Below are 13,190 nucleotides of genomic sequence, written 5' to 3'. Positions count from 1 at the left end.
TGGGAAAAGCAATTGCAGAGAGTTCGTCATAAGTGTGGAAAATTTAATACACATTGCCATCTCATTGCTTCAAAATGGTGAGAATCTTAATTTGAATTATTCTATATTTGCAGTTTTTAACATATTGCAGACGAAGAAATCCATGAGCATTCTCGTTTTATTTTAATGCCTGAGGCTGATTACGAAAATTCTCGTATTTTCATCGTTGTCATTTAGAAAGAAACAATTTAACTATACCCTAGGTAGACCTAGTAATAAAACGATTAATTAACACAATTTATACTGATATATTGTATTTCGATGTAGAGTTCTATTTAGATGAATATCGAAATTTCAATCATCTGAATAACATCCGGGTACTAAGAGAACTAGATAACGTTCCTGCATCAAACGCACCCTGCTGGTAAATTTTGAAATTAAAATTTGAAATTGCACCATTTCGCGCGGTGTCATATTGAGAAGAGGAAGCAACTGTCGATAGTTCGTCATAAATGTGGAAAATTTAATATACAAAACCAAGTCACTCCTTCAAAATAGTGAGAATCTTAATTTCATACATTTTACATTCATAATCTAATACAATTTATAGTGATTTGTCGTTTTCTAATGTGAATAGATGTTTATTGTTTTTCAATCAAAGTTACGTCGAGAAGTACAAATCATTATTGGAGTGAAATTCTTTTCTTTTCACTGCCCTCGATTTTTTTCTTTCCTTCTTTTCCCTTGATGATCTTTTTTACCTTTTTTTTCTTTTCTTTCATATATCATTAACAAAAGAAATATAGTTTGATAATAATCGTTCGATTTTACGGTAATAATAATTATGCGATATTTTATTTTAATTTTGCTGTAAAGTTTTATATTTCATTATCTTAAATTGTTCGAACAATCATTACTTCTTTCAAAACAAATTATAATAATTCACATTTTGTTAAAGGTATTTGACTGCTTCCTCTTTTTTTTGCTCCTCGAAAAGGACCTAGTGGTGCTTGAAAAGTCAAGAATGTAAATAAAATTTTATTTTATTTCGTTTAATTCTCCTCCTTATATTTTACAATAATTATTATTAATTACAGAATAGAATCTAATTGAAAATTCAATAAGTGTAAACCTCTTATTCTTCAATTGAATATTAACACGAAATTCATTATTTAATAGAAATCAAACTTTTATCATTACAAACTTTCAAAATAATTAACACTAATACTAACAACAAGTAATAATACTTTATGCTTTGTTATAGGTTTCTTCCAACCTTCATTTCCTTCATTGAATTCGACAATTCCGACTTGATGAGAATTTCTCTTAAGATGATTTAATGAGAATTTCTCTTGGGCAACATTATCGATGACAACGTTGTTCGTATATAATCGTAAGTCGCATGCATTTTTGTTCCTCTCGTCTATCAATCATGTTGTAGGATGGAAGGTCCGAATTGTCACGGATGACTGGTTATATTACGTAGAATTTTTGACGAGCATAGTGCCCACGGATATTTATTATACCTGTGAATAGTAACATTTTCTTGTCTGTATTTTATTTGTTAGTTCAGGATAGGTTTCCTTGTACATCGCGTTTTTAAATGTTGGTGGTAATGCATTAATATATGAGTACAATGTTTACATATTACAACATGAAGAATTTGTATGAATAATAAAATGTTAAAATTATTTATAAAATTAAATTACATATATTCAATATGTCTACTTATACAGATTAAATAATCCGCACAAGCATGTACAACAATATTGAAGTAAATAACGAAATGAGCCTTTTAAATATTTTATAGTGGGAAAGCCTGATGCCATTTGACTGCCTTATTATGCAAATTTTTATTCAATTATGGTTGAAATTATTATTGTAATGCTAGTGATGATTATATTTAATTTTATGTTTTATTTTACAATGAAACAGCTTTATTATTTGAGTTCCATAGACAGCATAATTTCAGTAAACTTTCAAATATGAAACATGGAGGTATTAAACTCTAATTTTGTCCGTCCGTTAAAATATACCAAATTTTATGTCCAAGAAGACACTTCGCAACAGGCAGATTCTAGAATCAAAACGAGTTTTGAATGACTCTTTGTGTTTCAAAGATGGATTTTGACGAAGGAATCGCTCAAGAATATTTTTATTAATATTTCATTTACAGTTTTTGATATAAATATTATTTGCAAATGGATAAAGTAAAGTAAAATGTAAAGTAGAGTTATTAAAATTTGAATGAAGTGATTTATTAATTATATAATTATATAATGTATTATATAATATCATATAATGTTTTATTAATTATCCCGTTAGATGCAAAGTGTAATAGATATAAATACTATTGCTAATCATAGTTTTAGCCTTCGATTTTCAGATTTAATCCCTTCCATGTTTAATTCCAGGTACTCACGTGCCTAGGTTCTAGTCGGATGGGAGAAAAGCAATGGGCATGATGACTAGTTTGTGAGTTTAACAATTTTTCAGTGACTGATGTTGCGTTAGTATGGTGCACGACCGTTTGTGTGGTTAGGCTGTGGAATTGCATCGCTTTTGCTATTCATTATAATTTAAAAATATTTATAAATTCGCAAATATGAATCCAATTACAATTGACAATAACGATGCTAATAAATATGTATAGCAGATTATAAATAGTAATATTAATCTTAGTATTAAATTACAATGATAGTTAGATAGAATTGATTTAGATATCATGATCTATTCTAGTAAAATTATTTTTTTGAATGATATATACATGATTATATACGATTATAAATATTTAATTAAAATTTAAATTCAAATATACTTTATTAAGGTTGAAACATGCATGATATTTTTATGAAATGGTCTCTAAACATCGTCAGTTGATTTCAGGAAAATAGTACGTAAATTAGAGTGTGAAAGTTGTGTGCTAAACTCCGGTGTCGAAGGTGTTCCGGGACGTCTTTCTAATGTAGGTTCTTACGTTCGGGTTATGTGTGAGAAGCCTGGAGCGAGCGTGTTGGTATATCTGTTTTGTTATTTCTTAAATATAGGACTTGATAGGATAGGTAGCATACCCCCTAGCGTGAGTGTTAATTATAAATAGATAGTGCCGGACAGGTTGGCATAGTTTCTGATCGGGTAGGCGCGTTCTCGCGTGGTCCAATCTATTTCGATAAATTTGATTTAAAAGATTGACGGCGAAGCTTGTGTCACGAGTGGAACATACCATTCGCCTCTGATTTGCCTACCAATTTTTCAAATTTCGCGATTGTGGTCGTGAGTAGATCTCGAAACAAACGATTACGTATACTACTCGATATTTACATGCACATGTAAATGAACAGCGATCACTATAATGTGCACTTGAATTAGCTTCCGCGATTTATATTTTATTTTATCTTTAAAAGTTGTTCCTTGTTTCCCGATTAGAAAGTCTCGAGCTAGATTTAAGTTTCAGTGGGCATTGTATTCGAAAAAGAAGACGTTACGAGCCGAAGAGACCTGGAAAAATTACCATAGGAGAGACACAACTACTAATGGCTTTCCACCCTTTGGATCAGCCAAAGCATGGAGAGTCATTCTCGTTATTACTTTGCAACTACGCTCTCTTTTAGCATTTGTAGTTGTAGTATTTTTTCGGTCTATGTATACGGCGGTCCACCATCGTATAAATCGCGGTTTTTTTCATTAGCGTTGCAAGAGATTAATTACGGTTTGAATTAGAGTTGCGAAAAAGTTTCGCGGCTTTTTGTTAGCGTCGCGAGGGACTGATTACGGTTTGAATTAGACTTGCGGAAAGATGATAATCGTGTTTATTTTAATGTTACGAATTATGCCATCGCCATAATGCCATTGTCCGTAGCAATTTTGATTATGAATAGTCAGAATTTCTGAGAGAGTAATTCATATTGGAGTTTCTCTTGTGTCCATTAAAATTTCTTTATTTAAAGTTGGATTTAGAGATGTTAAATGTTTCATTGATTTTGTAATATCGCAGTTTGTAGTAACACGATATGTGAAATAGCTTTTTCATTATATGTATATGGATATTTATTTTATTCTTGTTTTAAGAATTAGCGTTGCGTTCTTCCATTGCAATTGTTTTAATTAGTTTTAGTAAATAACTAATTAGTTAAAGTAGTGTTGCGCTTATATCATGTCCAATCTTCTTTCACTGGGCTATGGAAACATATTCCTGCTCCTGTATCATCTGGTATAGTTCAAGTAGCCTTCTATATGACTGCACTGCACCGTTATTAGTTTTGCGAATATATAAACGTGAGTGGATAGATTAATATAGCTATCAATATTGCACAAATAATTTGGAATAATAACACCGGAATTGTCCATCTTTTTTTCTTGTTCTTATTTATCAATAGAAAATTAATTAATATTGCAAACGCGATAAAGCACTCATTGAGATTTCCAGTAACACGTCAAAATACAGTTAATCGATAGAATTTTTAAAAAGTTAGTAGTTTTTAAAAGTTAAAAGGTTCAATCTCCTAAATAATGGGAAGAGTAAATTTTGAAATACCGATTGTACAATGATATCGAGATAGTGATTGCAAAGGATGTTAAAAAATACTAAAAATCGTTCCTATAGAAAATTGCATTTTTCCTTCCTAATCGGAGGATCTCGTACAACTTCCTTTTCGTGAAGAATTCTTGGTTCCTCCATTATCTGAAATATTTTTCCTCGTCACGGTAGCTGCGTTTGATGTGTTAAAATTCGCGTCGCATGCATAGAGGACGTGAAGGTAATTAAGTGGAGAAGCGGAATCCTCGAGGTTGTGTAAAAGACGCGGAGGTCGCAGCTCGTGACCCACTTTGTTCATCGACAACTGCTTCCTACTTGGAGAACATCTTATTCTTCCCTTGTTGAACGTAGCAAACGTAGGCACCCTCTGCCTCGCAGAAATATTATACTTTAGAAAAATCATGTCGATCGTTAATCGCACATTTTTTCAGAAGCTACTGGTCGCCGGACGTTTGAAATCGTGCGTCGAGATGTGTATTCGTGTCGAGGTTGTGATTGATCGACATCGCAATTAATCGGATTTAATATGTAGAAATATATCGATCCACGAAGTACATATTTCAATACTTGTCCTAGAAAACTCTTCTATTATAATATAACTTTTATATCATATAACTTCCATATTATATGCGTTACATAAGACATTTAGAAATATCATTTGCGATGTTATGAAACACGGCTGTAACGATTATATTGGCCAAATTTCTGAGGATCTGAAAATGTATATAGAAGTTATAAAAGATTTATTGCAAACACATATATGTATGTACGCACATTTTACGTATGAATTAACGTGTACATATAATACTTAATAAAATATTAGTATGCATCATGGGTAGCCATCTTAAACATGTAATAAATGTTAAAAATGGGCCTTTGAATGTTTAGACTTATCAATATAATAGGTAATTCAGTATTTAAATATTTTTGTAATCTCTGCAAAACGTTAAAACTTTAATATTATACATACGTTTGAATTGGTAATTATAATGGCTCTTAATCATTAACCATCTTAATGTGCTATTGTCATTGTGATTAAAATTGCATGTAGTAATTATACGCGAATTTTAAAAACTCACGAATTTGTAGTGTAAAAGAAAAAATTTGTTGGGCAATTATAATTTTAATTAAGGATTAGTTGGAATCTCTTGGATTTGAGCGCGTTGTGTAAGAACATACGTACTACTAAATTTTACACGTGGAGAATCCTTACGCAGATAAATATTTCATAAGAACGTTAGTACTCACGCTTGCTAAATTATACGTGTTTGTAATTATTGTAGATATATCTTAGATTGTGCTCCTTTTCTCGCGTCCCTTTGCCATTTTTGTACAGCAATTCCCATAACTATCTCTTTTCATTCTTTTAGTATTTTTAATGATTTATGGTCTTATAATTATATGCATAGTTCTGTAATTAACAACAACGTTTGGGGATGCATTAATTTAAATATTTTATAAGATAATGATAAACATTTTGTTTATATAACGATCTAAGATTGTTATGGATCATATTAATTATGATATTAATTTAAATTAAATTTCAACGACGTCCAGCTTGAAAATTGATGAATTATTTTTTGGTAGGTAATTCACGTCATCGATAGAGTTTATATTTGTTTTTGCTTTCAAATGAATTTAATATAAATTTACTTATCTCTCTTATCTTTCAGAGCTTCTTCAGAAATAAAATTGATTTTTTCACTTCGTTGCATTTGCCAGATTGTTACTTTCGCTAACACTGGTATCATTCTTGCAACCAGGTGATTCTCAACATCATTTCTCATAAAATTAGCAAATTCCAAAATGTTCGGAAATGACAAATACGAGAGGCAAAGACAAAAATGGTTGCGTTGTCTTATCCTATGGACTGTTTGCAATGTGTCGAATGTAAAGGATCGGAAGCTCGTTTTGCCTCATCCACCAGATGAAGTCTTCGATGTGGTAAGATTAAAAGCTTTTACATTACTGTGCTATTTAAGTGAGACAAATAAATTTATTATTATTAAAATTGTTTATCGTAAGATGATATTTTATAATGTGCTTCAACTTTGCTTTAAGCTATTAAAATATCGAATCATGTAACAAGTTTGTGAGATCTATTTAATAAGTGGTATATATGTATATCTACCATTTTGTTCTATTATCTTTTGTAAATGAATTAAGTAACTACTAACACTATTATTTATTTCATCATTTCAATATTTTTGTATTTTTTAAAATAAATTTTCTTCTATAATGATAGATATAACATTGATATATTCTGATCATATTAATATGTGATACTAAATCAGATTAAATTTTGGAAACATAATCTTTTTAGTTTGATTCTCTTGTAAAAAAATTTCCATAAAGGTATCTTTTTGGAAAATTCCTCAAATTAAGCGAATTCCTTAAATTTAACTTGTTGGAAAAAGCTTTGAAACTATAGAAATGGTTAATATGCATGTATGTATATTATAATATTGTATGTATTTATTTATTTTAGTCTAGAAATTGAACTTGGTTTTACATAAATTATGAACATAAATCACAAGTAAGATATACAGAGTAAATTAAAATATTAATAGCACAGTAAGTTCAATAATCTCAAATATCGTAAACTTGAAAGAAACTGTATTAATTGAAGGAGCTGTAATTTAATTTATATTGTAACAAACGATTCTCTTATTAAACACTCATAACGTTCGCTTTTCTTCATTGCTGTGATTAAGTGATGCGGTTTATTTATCGATTTAAAATTATAAATATCTTACTGCTATTAGAGAGTATATCATGATACTCAATCATATCATCGAATCATCAATCAAATCATATCATACTACAACATAATAAAAACATTATTTATTATGTAAGATTATATATGATAATACTGATATAAACGTAACGAACGTATACATATAGTAAATATATATACTGGAATATAGTGATGGAAATTTTGCAAAAAAATATTTATATTTTTTGAAAATGTCTATTTCAAACTAACTACAAACAGCTCATTTTTGGGTAACAAATATCCATTTATAGTGAAGCACTGTTCTATGAATTTCTGTGGTCTCTTACTGTCACACCAAAAAAACTCTGCCCTGTAGTAGAGTTGTAGAGCTCTTTGGAAGGACTTCCCATGTGAGGTAAGGCTACTTCATTCATCTCTGTCAACCTATGGTAACAAGGTATGTCATTAGTCCCTGTTTCATTATCAGATAATAACGAGTAACATAGAACACAATGTACAAATATAAATACGTACAAATGCGAAAATTCTATTAGAGCAGGAATATATCGCAATATGTATCTCCGTGTCTGTAAATAATGATAAATGATAATTGTTATTAATGTATAAGGTGCTTCTATCTTATATTTTATTATGGAAAGTATTTTATTATTCAATTTTGTTTGATTTATGCATGCTTCTAATTAGATTTTGTCGTGGCGTATCCAGTTCTATATAAATTGTTCTAAATAAATTGAAAATTTTAGGGTGATTTGATAATTATGTAATATAATAATGTTCCATTTCTTATAGGAGGGCAATCTTAAAATTTAGTACATTGTTAATTCAGTCTATAGCATAAGACTGTCCTTTTATTTGGCACTAAACACATATTCTTCCACCTTTCTCATAACTTTAAAGATAATTCGTCAGAATATTAAAATATTATTTGTTTTAAGTTATATTACATATTTGACTTCTAAGAAACTTCTTTAATCATATCTTTGGACCTGACAAGTTCTTCCCACTTTTAATTATTTTATGTTAAAATATGCTGTTTGAATCTTTTTAAGATAATTTACAGAAATATATTTATTATATTCTTTGCTTCTGACCTGTAAGCGATATAGTAATTTATGCAACGAATTTTACAAAGACAACGCACGATGTACGACAACGTGTTATATGCATGAAGGATTGCGACCTGTACTTCGAACCCAACACCCATTTGCAATCTACGAGAACATCACGTGTAACACAACGGGTTCAGTTTATATCTGGAAGAGCCACGAATTCGAACCACCCTTGATACCCGTGGAACCCGGTTCCAGCGTATCCGGTTACGAGATTCCAGACTGCACGTGCCTATTGTCGTCTGGTGCTTCACCTGACACGTGGCAATTTTCAATTCCCCGGTTCGTACGATGTGGACTGCTTGACTTTTTCATGAGATACTTGACAGAGGAGGTAACCCTAATCGAATCCCCTTTGCTTAGCAGCGTCTGTTGTTTTATCCTTTTTAATTAGAGCGCATGATCAAACGCTTGCGAACGAGTGTTAGGCAATATGAACATATTTAATAAATTAAAGAAATTGTTGTATCTGTCGGTTAAAATATGAATAAACCATGGTACAAAATGTAACGACACGATAACGTATATAAGACGTGACAAAACTTATTTCGAAAAATTATAAAAATATCATCATGCGACAAACATTTTTTCTGCTTCAGACTACTTCTCTCTCAAGATAAAGTGTGTTGCTGTTATCAGCAAAAACCACGAATCTCTTCCTAAATTCATTTATAAACAAAAATACCTTTAAAAATCTATATAAAGTTTACAATATTAACTATATATATATTACTAAACTATATAATATACTTAACATAATAAAATTGTATTTAATATAATAATATAAAATGGTATATAATATTACTTGATGATGTGACCGTGTTATTTTAATATATTTTGTACTTTCCCCAGGCATTGTATATAATACCTCGGCATTATAAGGAAGAAGAAGTGATAGTTATGCAAAATATGGGAAGAGAGTTATGAAAAAGCCTTCGTTCAAAAGATATGTGGCAAGGACAAGGTATATGAAAATGAAAGGAGTAAAGTACAAAGAAGTAAAATACGAAGTAAAATACAGGACTTCTTTTATTGAAGAAGGGGCGATGATTGTGCATGTAAGGGTACACTTCGCTGATCTTGATGAAATTTAGGTATGTTGTTGAACTCAACATTTTGAAGAATTTTTTCTTATACATACAGTCGCAGGTTGGTTCCAGTTTCTGAGATATTTGGGAAACACTGTCGGTACTACTGTAGTGAATTTTGTCAAAATTGTGCGTCCATGACAGCATATGCGTTAGTATTAGTTCAAAATATCTACAACATATTCAAAAATCATCGAAATCGGTGAGATAGCAGTATTTCTAAATAGTTACCACGTTTTCCATACTTTAAAATAATACTGCCCATTAATAATAATAATAATAATAATAATACTATTTCATCTAAACCAAATTCTTATTCTTTGTTTATAGTTTATATAAGTTTGGGTTAGGTGTTATCTTTTATTCGGCCACTGTAAAGCTGGCTCTGACGCATACGCTGCTACGGTCTCACAATTATAGACAACATTCACTGTAGTAGTACTGACAGTCTTTTGCGAATATCTCGGAAACTAAGAGTGAACGACTGTTACATTTATAATTTAAGAAATTGTGAAATATTAAGCATTTCATACTTTGCACCATTCCCATTTATGCCAATTTATTTCAATTTCATTCCCATTTATGGAGTTCTATGGATTTCCCAGGCATTAAATAAAATATCTGTATTTTACACATTGCCAGTAACATATACATATATTGACAAAGCACGTTATAATTACTAACGAAACAGAATGTTTGATTATTCCTTATCTATTATTACAAGGCAACGACCTCTTATTAAAAGCTCAAGCAATAAATTTTCCAAAAATATCTTTAATTCTCCTTATATATATTTATTGTAATTAAGTGCGTCTTGTGTTATAGGATGCTCTGTGATAAAATCGAGTTCTTGAACATCGAGGGTGGTTCGGTACTGGAGTCGGGATATAAAAGCGAAGGTGCAGTTTCTAGATCCGAAAGAGTGGGTCAAGTGATATCGACCATGCAGAAGCAGAAGAGATATAGAAAGATTCGGTTTCGCGATTCATTCTGGGAGTATCTTTGTTTAGCCTGAACAGCCAATTGCTATATTTGCTTTTTGTCGTACTATAGCGTGTCGTCTACCGGTCGAGACAGACCAACTATATTTGTCTATGCTTTCTGTTGACCTATAGCAAGCGTGGCAGCGACGCAATTCGTTGCTCAACCATTAATAGCTTTTCCCGTATTCAGCCTTTTTCATCTTTGACGTCAGCATTGGCCATGTCTTGCTGGATGAACTTGCACGAAGAATGCATTTTATTTAAGACGACGAATGATTCGTCTCGAGTACACAAGTCATGCGAAAGTCGTATACGAATCAGAACACAAATCTAGAATGTGAGAAATGATTTATGTTCGTCAATTATCTAGATACCGTTTTAATTTATAAACGGATTCTGGCTTTACCATACAATTAGCGATTGATTCGTTCAATCACGTTTCTTAATTACTTGTCCAAATCCGTGATAAATTAATCTCGCGAATGGAAAATTTCTGTGAAAATTTCGTGAGTAAAATTCTTTGAACGAATGTTTGATCCCCATATAGTACATCAAAGTTTTGTGAAAGATTTATAGTAATGATAGTAATTAAGTTTTAATAATAATTTTTTTTAACGGTTTTAAGATAATCAAGTCCTTAAACAAAAAATGTTTTTACATTTTAATAAAATTATTTATTCAATGAAGAACACGTAAATAGTCTTCGTAAAAGAATGTTATAGAAAGTATTGCGAATTATAAAATGTATAAATGTAACTTCTAGGGAAATAGCATAAAATTACTCTATTTAAGAACAATTACGCTATATTAGGCAATAACCCGATTGAGTTTGTTATATTACTCCGTTTGTAGTCTTTCAAGAAGATTTTATAAAAGTCTCACAATACAAAAGAATTTTAAATATAGTACAGATGTACGCATTATCTTCTTTCTCAAATGAAATCATGAAAAATATTGAATTTGTTGAACATTTCATATACGAGCATTATTTTTTTCAGTATTCATTTATTTCCAATCGTGATACACAGCTAGGTATCTGTATAAATCATAAAGATTTTAATATTAAAAGCAAATATCGCATTAAGAAAAGCGAGGCAAAACATAAACTCTATAAATTTTATCGAAACCATCCTCTTTAGTAAAATTCCATCATTTTTTTAATATAATTGTGCTGAATAATACTATACATAGTATACGTCAATTCATTCATTATTATGCACAACAACGATTACAATCTATAACGCAAGGTTTATGCGTTTTATAGTGTTTCGTTTGTGAGGTCATACGCCTTTCCTCCTTCATTGATGCGATGCTCGACCATTACCTTCCTCCAGTTTACGCCTACGTGTACGCGCAGTCTCACCTGGAAGACCTGCACACATCGCGGTAGATCTCTATCCCGTACAGCTGCTCAATGGTACCTACGTTACCCACATTTTTTACGTCATGAATAATTGTGTCAATAAATATTCACGAATATTTTAACGTATTTGCTACAAAATAATTACTTCAATATAACAAAATATGTAATTCCCCCAAGTCGCCCACGATCATAGTCAATGCAACTATAAAATTTAATTAAAAATAAAAATATATAGCTATATGCTATAGCAAAATGTTGCGTGATTACTTGCACATAAAATAATTGAATTTGTGCACGTAACAATTTTAGTAATTCACGTATACACAATTCAATTATTCTTGGTTTTTATTTTATTTTGAGTTGTGAACTTTCATTAACTCTATTCGTGGATATCATAAATTGTGGTTCAAGATGTATTGTAAACATCTAGAACTGTGATTGTTCTTTCGATCGATCGGTGTCTATAAAAGAATAAATAGGGTGAATGAAAGAACACGAAACTCACATTGCAAACAAACACTTGGCAAACTTTATTTTCAACGCATAGCAACAAATTTCTGTATATCGGTGTTTCTTAATATCGTATCGCGAAATCTGTATAATTTTCCACGTTTCGTTAATTTCTGTTCAAGAAATCGCGCAGTCGTTCAGAAACGATCTTACCTTAAAACATTTGCAATACATTTCTCCACGAAACGAAATATCCTATCTGAAAATTCAACAATTAGAATGTCCCAAGCCATACAATTTTTAGTCAAATCGGGTTTATTTATTTTTAATGACCCGAACGAAGTGGCAGGTCAAATCGATGGTGCTCGGCGCGCTTCTACCTACCTGGACTTTTTTTAACTCGCATAATTAGTCGAACTAGCCTACCTTGCCCGTAATCATATGGCGAGATACTTATACACTGTAGAGAGAGAGAGAGAGAGCGCGAGAGAGAGAGCGAGAGAGAGAGAGAGAGCGAGAGAGAGAGCGAGAGAGAGAGCGAGAGAGAGAGAGAGACCCGTTCAGCGAGATTTCCGTTGATACGGCTGAGCCATGGGGAGCTGATATGTCTGTCGCGGTATTTTAGGCGCAGACTCGCGGTTCTTCACCGAGTCCACGCCCCCGGCTTCGATCCCGTCAGGGGTTCGAGAGAGGAGTGAGGACACGGAGAGGGAAGTGGAGGTGGACGAACGAGAGAGGGGTGCGAATTAACAGGCCGAGAGGGAGCGAGATGGAGGTAGTGCGAGAGGGTAGGACGCACCCCCGTGAGTCTGTATGACGTCACGAGGGTCGAATCAATATCACGGAACCATTCCTCCGCTGTCGGTCCTTGACTACGAGAAAGATACCGACTGTTCAGTACGAGGTGGCTTCCACGACCGTTAAGGACACCGAGAGCGCGTCGT

At 31.9% G+C, this 13,190-nt stretch overlaps 2 long non-coding RNA genes across 2 annotated transcripts; both read left to right on the top strand.

Moving 5' to 3' along the window:
- Positions 1 to 113: 113 nt before the first annotated feature.
- Positions 114 to 2,718, top strand: LOC112214111. Its single transcript, XR_002948038.2, has 3 exons — positions 114 to 1,005; positions 1,244 to 1,372; positions 2,394 to 2,718. It is a non-coding gene; the product is annotated as an uncharacterized LOC112214111 (long non-coding RNA).
- Positions 2,719 to 6,914: 4,196 nt separating this feature from the next.
- On the top strand, positions 6,915 to 11,973 carry LOC117152587. Its single transcript, XR_004462984.1, has 3 exons — positions 6,915 to 8,696; positions 9,215 to 9,456; positions 10,276 to 11,973. It is a non-coding gene; the product is annotated as an uncharacterized LOC117152587 (long non-coding RNA).
- The last annotated feature ends 1,217 nt before the right edge of the window (positions 11,974 to 13,190 follow it).

The sequence above is a fragment of the Bombus impatiens genome, unplaced genomic scaffold (genome assembly GCF_000188095.3).
Source record: "Bombus impatiens unplaced genomic scaffold, BIMP_2.2 scf_0013, whole genome shotgun sequence".
Lineage (NCBI taxonomy): Eukaryota > Metazoa > Arthropoda > Insecta > Hymenoptera > Apidae > Bombus > Bombus impatiens.
The sequence above is the reverse complement of the archived record's forward strand: the minus strand, read 5'-3'. Positions and strand labels throughout refer to the sequence as shown.